The sequence below is a fragment of the Nuphar pumila genome, chromosome 16 (genome assembly GCF_984573655.1).
Source record: "Nuphar pumila chromosome 16, dmNupPumi1.hap1.1, whole genome shotgun sequence".
Lineage (NCBI taxonomy): Eukaryota > Viridiplantae > Streptophyta > Magnoliopsida > Nymphaeales > Nymphaeaceae > Nuphar > Nuphar pumila.
Window position 1 is genome coordinate 51,346,111 of NC_143264.1, and position 18,005 is coordinate 51,364,115.

Genomic DNA, 18,005 nt, shown 5'->3' on the forward strand with positions numbered 1-18,005 from the left:
TAGTTTTTATGGATATGCGTGGAAGGAGTAAGAGTAGACATAAAGAAAAGGTGATGACATATATGGATTTTCGAGTAGGATAGGAATGGACAAAAAAACAAAAAACAATTCATGATTGATATGAGATGAATGACATAAAGTAAAGTCATGATTGACATGAATTAATGTTTATTTGATAGACATATTTTTAAAGAAACTCGATTGGAGGGAGTTCATAGTTTTTGGAGAATAAAATTAAGTTTTTCTAAACTTGTAGAAGAGTCAAAGTCACGGATTGAAAAGAATGGAGGCACATTTCGTATGAAAGAGAGAGAAAGAGAAAAATGGTACTAATGGTACTAATGGTACTAATGAAAAGAACATTTAATAATTAAAAGATAAGATGAAAGACAAGTTTGTCAAGGAGTCTTTTTATGGATTTTTTTATAGAAAAGTGTGAAAGATGATAGGACAAAAAGTAGATTGTACTATAAAAGATGACATAAAGCATTAATTTAAAAGAAAAACTTTATGACGTATGAAAGACTCTTTTTCAACTTTGAAAAAGGTGGTGAATGGAATGATGACAAAATATAAAAAATAGTAAGAAATACAAACACTCGATTATGACAAAAAAATAATTTGTAAATGAAAACAAGATTTGACATAAAGTGTTTTTATCATTCTTACTTGTTAATCTTTGGTTAAGATGAATTTTGTCAAGTACAGTTTGTATTAATATTTGGTAGAGGTGAACTCCAGTAGACTAATCTTGTTATATCCTAATTAGTCATAAGGATTAAACTTATAAATCACTTAATTTACAGATTCCTAACTCTCTTCTAATTCTTATAAAGTCTTCATTTTTCAATGGTTTAGTGAAAATGTCTGTTAATTGTTTATTAGTGGGAATAAATTCTAGTTTGATTATGTTGTTTAGGACTTGTTCTCTTAAAAAGTGGTGTCTGATTTGAATGTGCTTAGTTCGAGAATGTAAAATAGGATTTTTAGATAAGTTTATAACACTAGTATTGTCACAGAAAATGGTTGTATTTTCAAATTTTAAACCAAAATCTTTTAAGGTTTGTTTCATCCAGATGACCTATGTACATGCTAGGCTTGCAGCTATGTATTTAGCTTCAGTAGTTGATAATGATACACAATTTTGTTTCTTACTGAACCATGAAACTAGTGAGTGCCCTAGCATATGACATGTTCCACTTGTGCTTTTTCTGTCAGATTTACTTCCAGCGAAGTCAACATCACTGTATGAGATTAAATCAAATGTAGATGATTTTGAATAAAATAACCCAAAATCAACTGTGTCTTTTAGATATCTCATTATTCTTTTTACAACTTTAAGATGTGATTCTTTTGGATTTGACTGAAATCTAGCACACAAGCAAACACTGAACATTATATCTGGACGGCTAGCAGTTAAATAAAGTAGTGATCCTATCATACCTCGGTATAACTTTGTATCCACAGTCTTACCATCTTCATCTCTATCCAATACAGTAGTTGTGCTCATAGGAGTATTCTTTGAAGCAGTTGAGTTCATGTTGAACCTTTTCAGAAGTTCATGAGCATACTTAGACTGATTGATGAAGACTCCATCCTTGGTTTGCTTAATATGCAGTCCAAGAAAGTAGGTGAGTTCTCCCATCATATTCATTTCGAATTCTTTCTGCATGGACTTAGAAAAATCTTCACAAAGACTGCTGTCAGTAGATCCAATGATGATATCGTCCACATAAATTCGAATGATTAGGGTATGATCATTCACTATTTTTACAAATAGAGTAGAATCTGCTTTGCCTACAGAAAATCCGGTTTTTAATAAAAAGGTTTTAAGTCTGTCATACCAAGCACGAGGTGCTTGTTTTAAACCATATAAAGCACGCTTTAGTTTGAAAACATGATCCAGATATTGTTTATTTTCAAAACCTGGAGGTTGTTTTACATAAACTTCTTCATTTATAAAACCATTTAGAAAAGCACTTTTAACATCCATTTGATATAGTTTGAAATCCATATAGCTTGCATATGCTAAAAACATTCTAATAGATTCAAGTCTAGCAACAGGAGCAAATGTTTCATCAAAATCAATACCTTCCTCCTGGTTGTATCCTTGAGCTACTAGCTTTTCCTTGTTTCTTATAACATTACTGTTTCATCTAGCATGTTTCTGAAGATCCATCTTGTCTCAATGATCTGATGATCTTTTGGTCTTGGTACAAGATCCCAAACATCATTTCTTTGGAATTGATTCAGTTCTTCAGTCATGGCTAGCATCCAGAACTCATCGATGATGGCTTCATCAATCTTCTTTGGTTCAAGTTGAGAAATAAATGCCATGTTTACAATACATTCCAGCTGAACTCTAGTTTGAACCCCCTTGGTCAGGTCTCCCAAAATCTGCTTTTGAGGATGATCTCTGATTTTAACAAATATTCTTTGTAGATCATCTTCATTGGGTTTAGTTGTGTTATCTAAGAATAAATCTGTACTTTCAACATCATCATCGTTAGTCTACTTATGAACAGATTGATCAATAGATTCACAAAAACTAGCATGCATAGATTCTTCAATAGTATTTGAACTCTTATTAAAAACTCTGTATGCTTTACTATGACTTGAATATCCTAAGAATATGCCTTCAACGGATTTAGCATCAAATTTATCAAGGCTATCTTTTGTGTTAAGGATAAAGCATTTACACCCAAAGACTTTAAAGTAGTCTATCCTTGGAGTTTTGTCATAAAATAATTCATAAGGAGTTTTATTTAATAAGGGCCTGATAAGAACTCTATTTGATATATAGCATGCAATATTAACAGCTTCTGCCCAAAAATATTTAGCAAGGTTATTATGTTGGAGCATAGTTCTAGCAGATTCCTGAAGGGTTCTATTCTTTTTTTCTACTACACCATTTTGAGGTGCAGCTCTAGGAAAGGCAAAATTATGTGAAATACCATGCAAGTTACAAAAATTTACAAAAAGATCATTATCAAATTCTCCTCCATGGTCACTACGAATTTTGATAATAGAAGATTTTTCATTTTGTAACTTTTTACATAAAATTTCAAATTCATAAAATGTATCACTTTTATTTTTCAAAAATATTACCCAAGTAAATCTTGAGTAATCATCTACAATGACAAAAGCATATTTATTATGATTAAGACTAGCTACTCTAGAAGGACCAAAAAGATCCAGGTGGAGAAGCTCTAAAGGTCTTTTACTTGAAACAATATTTTTTGATTTGAAAGATGATTTTGACAATTTTCCTAGTTGACATGCATCACAAAAATAGTCTTTTTTAAATGATATTTTAGGTAACCCACGTACTAAATTATTTTTAGCTAATTTAGACATGTATTTTGAGTTGACATGACCCATTCTCATGTGCCATAAATTTTGAGTGTCATTATTAGCTATAAGGCAGTGTTCAGTAATATTCTCTAGTTATAATTCATAAATATTATTTCTTCTTATACCTTTTAAAATGATATTTTCATTGGTGTCTGCTATAAGGCATACATCATGTTTAAAGCTAACATTATAACCTGTGTCACACATTTGACTTATACTTAAGAGGTTATGTTTTAAGCCTTTAACAAGGAGAACATCTTTGATAAGAGGTTTATCGATATTACCAATATTGCTAATACCAATTATCAGACCTTTGTTGTTATCTCCAAAGGTGACGGTTCCTCCTTCTTTATGATGAAGAACATAAAAAAGATTTGGATGTCCTGTCATGTGTTTTGAACATCCACTGTCTAGTATCCATCTGTTCTTCTTCTTTGGAGCTTGCAAAACATCAAGTAAAAATTCTTTGTGGTTCCCAATCGGGTCCTTTTTTGTTAGACTTTGGAACCCATATCCATTTTGATTTGGGTTTGTCTCTAACTTTAGAGGAGTACATAGTGTGAAGGTTGTAATACTCTTGCTTAGGTTCAGCAGAACCTTTGACAAAAATAGTCTTTTTATTTATACAAGAAGGTTTATTTATGTGAGAGTAACCAATACCATTCTTGTAAAAAGAGAGTTTTTGAGAAGATAGGAGTTTATCCATATTCTTTTTCTCTTTGGTAAACTTGAAAACCATTTTCGCAAGGTTTTCAGTTTTGCTTTTTAATTCTGAATTTTCTACTTGAAGAATTTTTGTTTTGGAATTAGTAGAACTGATTTCAGAAGTAATAATAAGATTTTTCTTTTTCAACTCAGAAATTTCAATACTGAGTTCTTCATTTTTCTGAAGAAGCTCTAGATTTTCTGATTTTAAAATTTTGTTTTTGAGAATCGTTTTTCTTGATTCTTCAAAAAGTTCTTGAAAAGCATTTTGAAGTTCTTCAAAAGAAAAATCAAGGGATTCACTTACAGAGCTTTCTGCCATGAAGCACATGTTGACGGTTTCAGCTTTATCATCACTTGACTCTTCACTTGTGGATGGTTCTGAATCATCCCATAAAGCATGCAGAGCCTTTTTCTTGAAGAACCTTTTCTTGGGTTCCTCGATTTTGGATTTCCTTTTTAGAAGAGGACAGTCATGTCTTATGTGACCTGGCTTATTACATTGATAGCACATGAAATCTTCCTTAGAATCTTTCTTTTCCTTGTGCTTATTTGACAGCCTGTTCTTTCTCATAAAGCACTGAAATTTTCGAGTAAGCAGCGTGATTTCAGATTCTTTTTCTGACTCCTCATTTTCAGAAAGGGATGAGAAGGATAGAGTTTTCTTTGTAGGTTGTTCCATTTCCCTTCTTTCCTTCATATGAACTTCATATGCCATAAGATTGCCTATTAGATCATCCAGTGTAAGCTTGGATAAATCTTAAGCTTCTTCAATAGCAGTTGTCTTTTTCTCCCAATCAGTTGTGAGAGATCTTAAGATTTTCTTCACCTTATCGGTCTGGGAATAGGTTTCTCCCAAAGATTTAAGGTCGTTGGTGATGTTTGTGAATCTTGTAAACATCTCTGTGATGGGTTCATCTTTGTTCATTTTGAACAGCTCATATTTTCGAACCAGAGATGAGATCTTGGCTTCTTTTACTTTGTTGGTTCCTTCATGAATGACCTCCAGAGAATGCCAAATATCATAAGCAGATTCACAAATAGATATTTTGTTGAATTCATTCTGATCAATGGCACAATACAAAACATTCATAGTCTTTGCATTTAGATTGGCCATCTTCTTTTCTTCATCAGATCATAAGCTATAGTCTGCGGATGGAGATGTGTATGGATGTTCAATAATTTTCCATACTGCAAAATCTATGGACTTTAGAAATATAGCCATTCTGCATTTCCAGTATCCATAGTTGGAGCCGTTGAAGAAAGGAGGACGAGATGTGTGTTGACCTTCAATATCACCAGCATAAGAGGTTGATGCCATAAGTGCTAGAAGACTTGTTATGTCGAAACCAGCAAACCTGCTCTGATACCAAATGAAATTCCACTAGAGGGGGGGGTGAATAGTGAAATATGAAATAGATCGATAAAATAAAAAATATGACAATAAGGCACAACATATAAAACACAAGATTTATACTGGTTCAGTCAAGTCACTGACCTACATCCAGTCCCCAAGCAAAACACTTGAGCCTTTCACTATAAAATACGAGTTACCGGATAAATAGTACAACACCCTCTTCTTCAGAGGTCTACTTCTCTCAACAGAGAAGGGAAACACCCTCTTTCACAAAGGTCTACTTCTCTCAACAGAGAAGGAAAACACCCTCTTTCTCAGAAGTCTACTTTTCTTAACAGAGAAGGGAAAACACCCTCTTTCTCAGAGGTCTACTTCTCTCAAAAGAGAAGGGATACAGTGAATAATAGAAAGTTACAATACTTCCTATAGAACCTTCAGAATGATATGAATGCACAAATGTAGGATTCTCAGAATGTTCTGTTCTTTTCACTCAGATAATACTCTTTGTCAAAGAGCTATTCTTGACTTTTTCTCTTTCTTTTTCTAGGCTCTCTTTTTCAAATATCGAATAAGAATTTTTCTCGTTGTAAGCTCACATGTCTAGTCTAAGATATTATTTTGTTAGTGTATATATAGTCTCAAGAAAATAGTCGTTGCCTTTTTGAAATGATTGTCCTTTTGAGTTGTGAGATGTCAAGTCATTTCAAAAACAACTTTGTGTAAAAAGATATGTGTACTATACTGTATTTTCGAAAAGTCTTCTTTCTATAAGTGTAGTATTTGGGGTACACTATTCGTTGTAGTATTTTTAAATGTGCTATAATTTTAAAATGTCTATTCTCATAATAAATGATTTGTAGTACATTGAACGTTGGGTTGTAAGTCATCATGAAGTTTTGTTTTTACTCAATTTAATGATTTGTAGTATATTAGTATTTTTCTTACAAATCGTCACTTCTTAACTTAAATGTATGTAAATTTAATAAATGCTTTGTTGATTACTTTATTTATAAATGGTCATTTCTCAAATGCTTTTTGAGGTGTTTATTTAATGTCTACAGAAAAAATGATGACTTTAAGTAAGTCAACATTCTTGTGTGGAGTTTATTATTAAACATATAGTTGTTTCTTAAATGCTTTTGAGGTGGTATTTAATGTCTACAGAAAGAATGATGACTTTAAGTAAGTCGACATTCTTGAGTTGTATAAAGTAACTAAAGTCTTTTCCAAATATAATAATATTAGTTTTCTTACATTGTCAATTCAAGGTAGACAATTTTGTATTATGACTTAAATTCATTTTGTCTTTTTCTTTCATACTTGAAATCATTAGTTTTTATTTTTTTTCAAGTTGTCTTATTCATAAATGCATGTTAGAAGGTACAATTAATGCTTTTGAAATCATGAGCTATTATATCTTGTCAAAATACCTTTTCATAAAAGTTTGTAAGAATGTACAATGATTAGTTTTCAAAAAGGTGCTTTTTGAAATATCGTATGCTTTTATGAAACATAGCTTTTGCAAATAGATGACTTTGTATGATAAAGCATGCAATATGAAATATGAACTATGCATCCTTCTGAAGGTTCTGTTACATATGACTCTAAAGAAGAAAAAAATCTTCATCTTGAAGTAGCCGATCTCCTTGGATGATCTTTAAGAATGAATGACCCATCAAGCTTTTTCTTTAGAGAGTATGATTGTACCAAAGGTTGTACTTGAGCAGGATGTCTCCATCCTTTTTGGGTGAAATAACCTTGCATCAAATACTCGTTAAATACATGACAAATCATATCCAGTCATAATATAACATTATTCATGAAGGCATATTATCATATCATATTAAAGCCTATATGACAGTATATCATATTATGTGTCATCAAAACCTAGTTTCTCAACAGAGTTTTTAATAAGAGTATTAATACTATTGAAGAATCTATGCATGTCAGTTTCTATGAATCTGTTGATCAATCTGTTCATAAGCAGACTAATGATGATGATCTTGAAAGTACAAATTTTCTTTTAGATAACACAGCTAAATCAAATGAAGATGATCATCAAAGAACATTTGCCGAAATCAGAGATCATCCTCAAAAGCAGATTTTGGGAGACCTGACCAAGAGGGTTCAAACAAGAGCTCAATTGGAACGTATTGCAAATATGACTTTCATTTCTCAACTTGAACCTAAAAAGATTAATAAAGCCATCATAGACGAGTTCTGGATGTTAGCAATGACTGAAGAACTTAACCAGTTCCAAAGAAATGATGTGTGGGATCTTGTACCAAAACCAAAAGATCATCAAATCATTGGGACAAGATGGATCTTCAGAAACAAGCTAGATGAATCAGGTAATATTGTAAGAAACAAGGCAAGGCTAGTGGCTCAAGGATACAATCAGGATGAAGGTATTGACTTTGATGAAACATTTGCTCCTGTTGCTAGACTTGAATCCATAAGAATGTTTTTGACATATGCAAGCTATATGAAATTTAAACTATATTAAATGGATGTTAAAAGTACTTTTCTAAATGGTTTTATAAATGAAGAAGTATATGTAAAACAACCTCTAGGTTTTGAAAATGAACAATTTCCTGATCATGTTTTTAAACTAAAACGTGCTTTATATGGATTAAAACAAGCACCTCGTGCATGGTATGAAAGACTTAAAACTTTTTTATTAAAAACCAAATTTTCTGTAGGCAAAGCAGACTCAACTTTATTTGTAAAAATAGTGGATGCTCACACCTTAATCGTTCAAATATATGTGGACGATATCATCTTTGGATCTACTAACAATGGTCTTTGTCAAGATTTTTCTAAGTCTATGCAAAAAGAATTTGAAATGAGTATGATGGGGGTACTCACCTACTTTCTTGGACTGCATATTAAGCAAACCAAGGATGAGGACTTCATCAATCAGTCAAAATATGCTCATGAACTTCTAAAGAGGTTCAACATCAACTCAACTGCTTCAAAGAATACACCTATGAGCACAACCACTGCATTAGACAAAGATGAAGATGGTAAGACTGTGGATACAAAATTATTCAGAGGTATGATAAGATCACTACTATATTTAACTACTAGTCGTCCAGATATTATGTTCAGTGTTTGCTTATGTGCTAGATTTCAATCAAATCCAAAGGAATCACATCTTAAAGCTGTAAAAAGAATAATGAGATATCAAAAAGGAACTATCGATTTTGGGTTATTTTATTCAAAATCATCTATATTTGATTTAATCTCATACAGTGATGCTGATTTTGCTGGTAGTAAATCTGATAGAAAAAACACAAGTGGAACATGTCATATGCTAGGGCACTCACTAGTTTCATGGTTCAGTAAGAAACAAAACTGTGTATCATTATCAACTACTGAAGCTGAATACATTGCTGCAAGCCTGGCATGTACACAAGTCATCTGGATGAAACAAACCTTAAATGATTTTGGTTTAAAATTTGAAAATACAACTATTTTCTGTGATAATACAAGTGCAATCAATTTATGTAAAAATCCTATTCTTCACTCACGTACAAAGCACATACAAATTAGATACCACTTTTTAAGAGAACAAGTTTTAAACAACATAATTAAACTTGAATTTATACCCACTAATCAACAATTAGCAGACATTTTCACTAAACCTTTAAAACATGAAGACTTTATATGAATCAGAAGAGAATTAAGAATTTGTAAACTAAGTGATTTATAAGCTATAATTAACTTGTTTAAATTCACTGAATCTAATATGTATCTAACCAGAACATAGTAAAACCATCCTACACGAGTTCACATTTTTTATTGACCTCTTTTTCTTCACGATTTTTTTCAAGTTCTTATTTAACCATATTTTATACTATTATGTTCATTTTATTGTATTCTATCTTGTCACCCATGTCATTTTGGTTCATGCATTGTGTTTTTTTTTAAAACCACTTTTTTTTTTTTGCTTTTCTCTCCACTTTTGGTATCCTCTCTCAAATACTACTTCTAATTTATTCTACTTTAGGTCTCATCATCTTTACACACCATTTTTGGCAGCTCTTTCTTAAAAATTTATTATTATTCTTTTTATCAAATACAAGTCACTTCACCATCATTACCTCGTATCCTCTCCTCTCTCACGACTAGCAATAAGGGAACACAAATTAATCATGACATTCCTTTATGTTTCTAAACTTTGGATCGACCCCCATGTCTCTCATCTTTCTTCTCTTTGATATTTCTCTCAATGTATTATGTGTTTTTCATGATTGAACTTCTTCTTTATCGCCATTTTTTTACCCCTTATTCACAAATATATTATCTTTAAGTACACTCAACTTTATGTCTAATCACCTCTTTTACACATCTCTATAAGAATCTATACAAAACTCATTTTCGACAATCATGTCTTTCTTCTTATATTTTTTACATAGCAAATCAATTAAGTTTAGTTGTCCTTTTTTCATTGGTCCCATCTTTCTCTCTCTTTCACAAAATTTGAATTCACCTTTTGTCATCTCAAAACCGTGGATTTGGCCCTATGACAAGATTTTAAAACTTCACTTTTTATTCTCCAAAACAATGGACTCTCCCATGTCGAGTTTCTTTTGTCTTTAAAACTGTGTTTTTCAACAATATGTATGTTATACCTATATGAGCTATAAACATTAATTCAAGACAATCATAACATTTCTTTATGTCTTTCATCTCATGTCACTCATTAATTATTTTTGTCCTCTTCTCTATCCATGTCTTATTTGAAAATCCATGTCTGTCATCACTCTTTTCTTTGACTACTCTCTCAACTTGTTGTTTGCTTCTTTATGACATTATTGAACTTCTCTTTATACGCCCAACTTAAAATTTCTCTTTATGTCATTTCATTATTATGACATGATGTCATAGCTTGAATTTATCTCTATTCATCTCTCTCACATGAATTGAGCTCACTTCCTTCTTCACTCTGTCTCAAAACAATGGATCGCCCCATGTATTTTTTGAAATCCATTTCTTGAATTGTTGTCTTCAACTCTCAACTTGCTTCAACCTGGTCTATAATATTAACTCTTCTACTCTGATCCTTTGTCAATGACAAAGGGGGAGAGAAAAACGTTTAACTCTTTATCTCATACACATGAAGTGTACACAAACTTTTTTATGTTAATTCTGGTGTTTTTTATTGATCACTAATTTTTATGCATTTTTTATTTCTGATATCATATTTAAATCATCATAATATATATGACATATTGATAGGGGGAGCATATATTGTCATTATAAAAAAGGGGGAGAATGTTGAGAAACTATGTTTTGATGATAGATGATAAATATATGATATGCTTTTATGATGCATATGTATGATACATGATAAATACATGATATGCTTTCATGAGATATGATAAATATGATATGCTTTCATATATGAAATTGAATATGTTATATTATGACTGGATATGATGTGCTATGTATTTAACGAGTATTTGATGCAAGGTTATTTCACTTAAGAAGAGTGAAGACAACTTGATCAAGTGCAACTATTTGATGCAATCATACTACTCTGAAGAAAAAGCTTGATGGGCCATACATTCATAAAGATTATCCAAGAAGATTGGCTACTTCAAGATGAAGATTTTTTCTTCTTTAGAGTCATATGTAATAGAACGTTCAGAAGCATGCATATTTCATATTAGACTATATGCTTTGAAATCATACAAGCCACTCATTTACAAAAAGTAAAGCTTTCTTAAAAAGATACATTATGAATATTATAGTATTTCAAAAACACCTTTTTGAAACAAATCATTGTACTTCATACAAGCATTTATGAAAAAAACATTTTTGACAAGATATAATAGCTCATGATTTCAAAAGCATTAATTGTACTTCCTACAAATATTTATGAAAAAGACTATTTGAAAAGATATAAAAGCTCATGATTTGAAAAGCATTTATGTAAGAAAAGACAAAATACTTTTTAGAGTTCGGTCGAGTTAGGAGTCTAACCCTAACTGTGTTTTCTGACTTATTTCATCATTTCTTGATAAAATCTTTCAAAAATTTTTACATTTGAATTCTAAAATTTAAAATCTCAGAGTCCTAAGAGTTCAGGACTCTAACTCGGAGTTCCAGTTCGCTTGAGACCCTATTTTCAGAAATCTTGAAGTTCAAATATCGATTTTAACCCCTTTTCAAAACCATTTTCAGTGTTTATTTCAAAATTCTTCAAAACTCGATGTGGGCCCACTCAGTTGGCACCATATCCAGAGGAATTTTAACTCAGTTAGAACCTTATGCCATTTCAAAAATTCTAGTTTTAAGGCTGCTTTTGAAAACTCCTTTTGAAAACTCCTTTTGAAAACTTCTTCAATTTCAAGTTTTAAAATCGCTTTTTGAAAAAAAACTCAAGTAGGGCCCACTCGGGGTGGTGCCATATTCGAGTCAGTCAGGGCTAGACTAGGGTTAGTTGATGTCTTGGTTAGTGTTAGAGGTTTAGAAGAGTCAAAACCATTTTGAAAAACTCATTTTTGAAAGTTAGTTTTTAAAACTAGTGTTTTTAAAAGGTTTTTAAAGGTGTTTTAAAAAGCCAAATGTAGAAAATGCCAAGTGGCATTACATTTGGGGATTTTTTAGGAAAGTCTAGGGGTTAATTAGGCACTAGTTTAGATAATTTAGGCTAGGGGTAGTTAGGTCTTTCCACCCAAAAATCGCCCCCCCCTTAGAAGAGTCTAATTTTTTTAAAACATTTGATTTTTAACCTAAAAATTTTTTATAAATAGAAGGCCATAGGGGGTCGATTTTTCCAACTTGCTCTCCTTGGGATTCTTGGAGCTTCTCTCTCCTCTCCAGCCCTTCCTCCATTGCAGCCACCTCAAGGTAATTATTTTGTTTAATTTTTAGCTTTTATTTCATGTTTTTAATAGTTTTAAATCAATTTTAGCTATTAATACCTCCTATTTCATGGATTCAACCATGGTTTCACCTCAAGAATCATCAAGAATCATCAAGAACGATCCAAGAAGGTGATCTAACCCTGTTTTGGGTGATTTACAGGGATTTTAATCCATTAGAATTAATTTTAATATGATTCTTTACATTATTAACCAATAAAATATATGATTTACCCTTTTAATGGGTTAAATCTATGTTTTAAAGGTGATATCAAATTCCAGCCATTGATTCCCTGTTTTTATTTTATTTTCATGGTTTATTCATGTTTGTTTTACGTTATATAGCATAGAAATAATTTTTATTTACTGTTTTATAGTTTATTTTATGGATTTACATTAGTTAATGCATGGTTTTTCAAGTTTCTTAAATTTCTGTGTGTTTTAGGTTTAGAACAGTAAAGATAATGTTATTTCGGATTGAAGTACTCATTTTTTATTTCTGATTTTTTTATATGTGATGAATGCATGAGTTATTGAGTTACTGTAGAAAAATCAGAGGCTTTGGATTTCGGAAACCCTGTCAAAAAAATCAGACATCAAATCGGGTTTTTAAAGCTTTAAAATCGTGGTTAAAATCAAGAAGGTAACTTGCTGTTATGATATTTCTCTCATCTTATATCCGATTTTAGATCTGTAAAGTGCTATGGATTCACATTGAGTAGATCTGTATGCTGTGAAATGTTCGGATTTTTTTTGTCACTGTTTAGTATTTTTCCTCTTTCAGAGAATCTGTTTTTAAATTTAGAACTCGTTAGGGTTTACCAAAACCCTAATCAGACTTGTGTTAGTCATAAATCCCAAACCACAGATCCGATTCATGATCTGTAAAAAATGAGTATTGCTATTTTTCTGTTTACTGTTCACCACTAAAATTTCAGAGATTTTTGTTTAGGATTGCTATTTATGTCTGTATTTTCAATCTGAAGTAGCCGTTTTAATCCCTGTTGAAAGTGATATATTTTAGCTCAGATTGCCGGAAGGGTTTCTCCCTAACCGGAGATTCTTTTTCCGATCTGTAAATTGAGAAATCTTTGTTTTTATTCTTAGTTAGTCTCTGTAAAATTTCATAAATTTTCATGGAGATTTGACCCCTGGTTCGGGTCTTGGATTGAAACTGGTTGATAAATTAGGTCAAAAATAGCATATTTTTCGAGTTTGATGCAATTTTCAGATTAATTCAATGTCAAAAAAATATTTTTATAATTCCAATCCGACATTAGGGTTATAACAAGTGCAGGTACCGAATTTGATGAATTTTTGAATCCGATTGATGGCTGAATTAATAAAATTGCAAAATAGGGTACCCGAAGAATTCCAAAAACACTGTTAAAATCATATTTTTTGTGATATTATTGGATTTTCGTGCATAAGTATATGTTTTAGGGTTTAATCATATTCATAATCATATTAGGATGCTTTAGGTTTAATTTTATGCTCATTTGATTTCATTTAGTGCATAAAACCAAAGTTTTTGCCAAAAATTATTTCAGAAAACCCTGATTTCAAGGCCATAGTCTTGCTATCGGGGCAATTTGGTCATTTGGCCTCAATTTCGAAATCCTTAACCCTAATTTCCATATTTTTAATCATGTCACATCATATTTAGCTTAGCTTATTCCATTCAAATTTCAAAACTTGCATTTTATCAAAATATCTTTCTAAAAACCCTAATTTCAAGGCCATAGTCTTGTTATTAGGGGTATTTTGGTCATTTGGACCCCAATTTCAAAATTTCAAATTCCATTTTCATATTTATTCCATTTTATTTCATATTTTATCAATTTTGATTTAAGGGAATCATGGAAAAGGCTTATATCTAGCAAAATCCAGTAATTTCTAGATATTGCTGGATAAATCTAGAAAAGCCAACATATTTTCATTAACCAAGTTTTCTAGTTTTCCAGGTACATTGAAGACTTTATTTTTCATGTATTTAAATTTCAATAGTGATGTAATTTGTAATTAAACTTTGGAATAAGAATTTACATTTCCTGCTTAGCTTAGGTTGCATTGCATATAGTTTATTTTTTTAAATAACGTTAATGTGTGATGGATGATGATTCATGCATATTCAAACTCACCATGGTCTACACGAATGGAACATGCACTAGCTTCTATGAAGTTTATAAACTTGGTGGAATTTGTATTTATGTCCATAGTCAGAATATGAATGATACTTAGATTTATGATCTTCACATTAGCCACATTCAGCCTACACTCTTAGGCTAACTTCAAAATGCATTGCATTTCTCAAAATACAAAAAAAGTATTTCTCAAATTCTCAAATTCATATTCATTCATTTCATGCATTTGCCAATTCCAATTCAAATTTCAATTCAGAGAAATCAGTTTTCTCAAATTTTTCTAAGTCTTATTCAAAAATTGATTTTCTCAAAATATGGATTTGCCAATGATATTTCAAGCATTTCCCAAGTTCCAAATTCAAATTTTCTAAGTTAGAATTTCAATTTCCAAGTTTGAATTCAGAGAAACCAAGTCTCTCAGAATCGATTTTCACCAAATGTCAAGGGTTCCTCAAAATCGATTTTTACTCAAAAGTATATTTCAAATCCCAATCTACGATTTTCCATGTGATATCTATTCTAAATATTTCAATCATTCAAAGCAAACATCATGTTTTCAAATGTGCATTTTCTGAAAATTCATAGCACATGCCTGATTCTATGTGCATTTAGAAATTAGAATATGATTTAGACAAGTTGAATAGAGTAGAGCATAAGATTGATCCTTGGTTCAATTACCCCTGTTAAAGGTGGCAGGAACAGTTGAATCTCGTACCGACAGGCGAGTCCCATTCTACGGAATTTTCCCGCATTTTAAAACGGAGGCGAGTTATTTTCAAAAACTATTTCAAAGGTCAGTTTGATTTGCAAAAGTAAAATTTTGCGATGATAACAGTAACTCCAACCCTCATGCTTCGGCTTCTCCGGCTGCTTTGCTTCAGGTTGAGGCACTGATTGGACAAGCTGTTGCTTGACAAATTTTCCCTTCTAGGCTGCGGAGTTTGTCCTTTCGACCTTGGCTCCTGAGTTTTTATTGCGATTTTTCTTGCTCTTCTTTCTGCCAGAACTACTGCTGTTGTCTGAGAAATCCGTGGAATAAGCAACATGAGCTTTTTTTCTTCTGCTCAGGGTTTCCTCGGATGAAAGGGTAACCCTCATATAGGCCATTATCCAAGCCGGTCTCAAGCCACTCGGCTTTCTCAATCAGTTTGATGAATGACTTGGCGGGCGAAGTGAAAATGAGGTTCCTCAGAGGCTGGGCGAAAGTATTCAGAATAATCTGCAGAGCGTGCTCCTCTGGGATGGGAACCTTCATTCTGTTACAGGTGCTTCTCCACCTGTGGATGAATTCGCTGGCTCTCTTGTTCTCCATCTGTTTTAAATTGTACAGATGATTGAGGGTTGGTGAGGCTTCGACATTAAACATGAAGCATTCAATGAACAAGTTCACGACCTTATCGAACTCTCGTAGTTCGATAGGATTAATGTGGTCTGCATACCACCTGGCTGCTACCCCTTCTAAGCTGCGAGGAAAGTAAATGAATAACGCCCGATTGTCTTTCCTGAAACAGCAGCATTCGGCATAAAAGGTGGCCAAATGAGCCTTGGGGTTGCTAGTTCCGTCAAATTTAAGGAACTTCCGAGGGAGATTCTCGAGATTGTCATCCCCGTTCAGGCCATGGTAAAAATCTTCACCGGAGTAGGTCTGCTTGCCCTTGCTTTTGGCCTGAATATCCTTGATAGCCTGATTCATTTCTTTCATCTGTTCTTGCATTGGGTCATTAACTGGAACAGGCTTATTGATTGATTCGGGCTCTGCAGCGGTCTTTACAAACTGCGGCGGAGGATTCTGATGATAAACAAATTGCTCTTCCTCTTCTGATTCTTCTTCTACTGACTCCGTTTCTTCAGAAGCGGTGTCGGGCTGGACTTTTTTCTTGATGATCCTGATTGGTCTTTTCACAACTTTCTTCTTGGGCTTGCTTTTTGGAGCAACCTCCTTCTGACTGGCTTCTGCCTGCTCTGACATCATCTTAGTCATCATCCTTTTGAATAGGTTGTACATGGCAGGATCTATATCATCTGCTTGGTTCTGATTCTGTCCCCTGACTGATTTGGGAGAATCCATCCCTTCGGCCTCACTGTTGCTGTGTTGAGAAACTGTTTCTTTTCCTGCCCTTGTTACAACCATTTTGCCAATGCCAGTGATTTTCTGTTGAAGGTGAAAGGAATGGTTAGGGTTCGGAAGAGTTTTTTGAGAAAAGACATGAAAGAAGGAATTGATAGACATTTTAGACAAGTTATCCCATCACCAGGGATTGGGTCATCACCATTTTTTGCGATGATTGTGTCACCCTTTTATGGCGACAAAATGCGCCTTATGACCTAGGCGAGGTCGTCCATCATGACGAGGGATAATCGAAGAAAGAATATATATAAAATGGATCTCATCACTGGGGATGAATTCGTAACTACATGAAACAAAATAAAATTTGGCCATAAAAGCTTTTTATTAGAACAAAAGTTTGTATTTTTATTAATGACAAAATTTAAATACAAAGAGAAGGTGGGCAGACAGTTTGCCACCATTCTCGATACTCTGACGATACATTAGGACCAGAAAATATAGACAAAGGAATAAAAGAGTCCCAAGTGTATTTGGCGACGTGGTATGCTCCAGATCACTGATCCGACCGTAGATCGAACTCTAGCATGCTGTAAGACCCGCAATTTTTTAGAAAATATCTGAATAAAATTCATGAGGCATTTACCGCTAAAAATGGCATTTTTCTCAGAATGCGAAACGAATCAATTCCTGCAAGCCAGTTACACTTAGGATATTCGTCGAATCGCGAATATATGCTCAAACACTCTGGAAGCCATAACTTCCTATCTGAACAAAATCAAAGGATTCCTGCGAGCCAACTTTCTTAGTGGCATCAATACGAAGATAATGGCGTACTCAGAATTTTTCGGAAAAAAATCGCCGAAAACCCGAAATTCTTGCGGGACCCACAGAAATATGGGTGGGACCCACAAAAATATTTCTCAGAAAATATTCTAGAAGATTCTAGAATATTCCATCACCTTCCAGCACCTTCCAGCACCTTTCAGCTCCTTCCAGCACCTTCCATGGAAGGGATTTCTGAAAAGCCAAGGGGTAAAGAGGGGATTCTGAAACTTGGGGCCCAAGTTTCAGAACCTATAAATAAAGAACCCCCCCTACTTTAGAAAATCGCCAACCCCTCTCTCTCTCCTCCTTTTCCAAACCTCCCCTACCTAGCCTAGCCCACCTGAGCCCACCTGACCTGGTCTGAGCCTGCCTGACTTAGCCTGAGCCTGCTTGACCTGGTCTGAGCCTGCCTGACCTGGTCCTAACCCACCTGACCTAGGTCTGAACCTACTTGACCTAAGTCTGAACCCAGTTGACTTGACTTGAACCTGCTTTGGTTCAAAGTCAAAGTCCAAGTCCTTTTTCATCCGAAGTTCGAAGTTGATCATTTTTCGAAGTCTAGCCTCGTTCGAAGCGTTTGAAGCAATCAGAGTCGTTTCTTCCTCAAATTGAAGTAAGTTCGCTTCATTAAACCATCTCTCTCAAGTATTTGATTGTTTGTATATAGCATATACTTT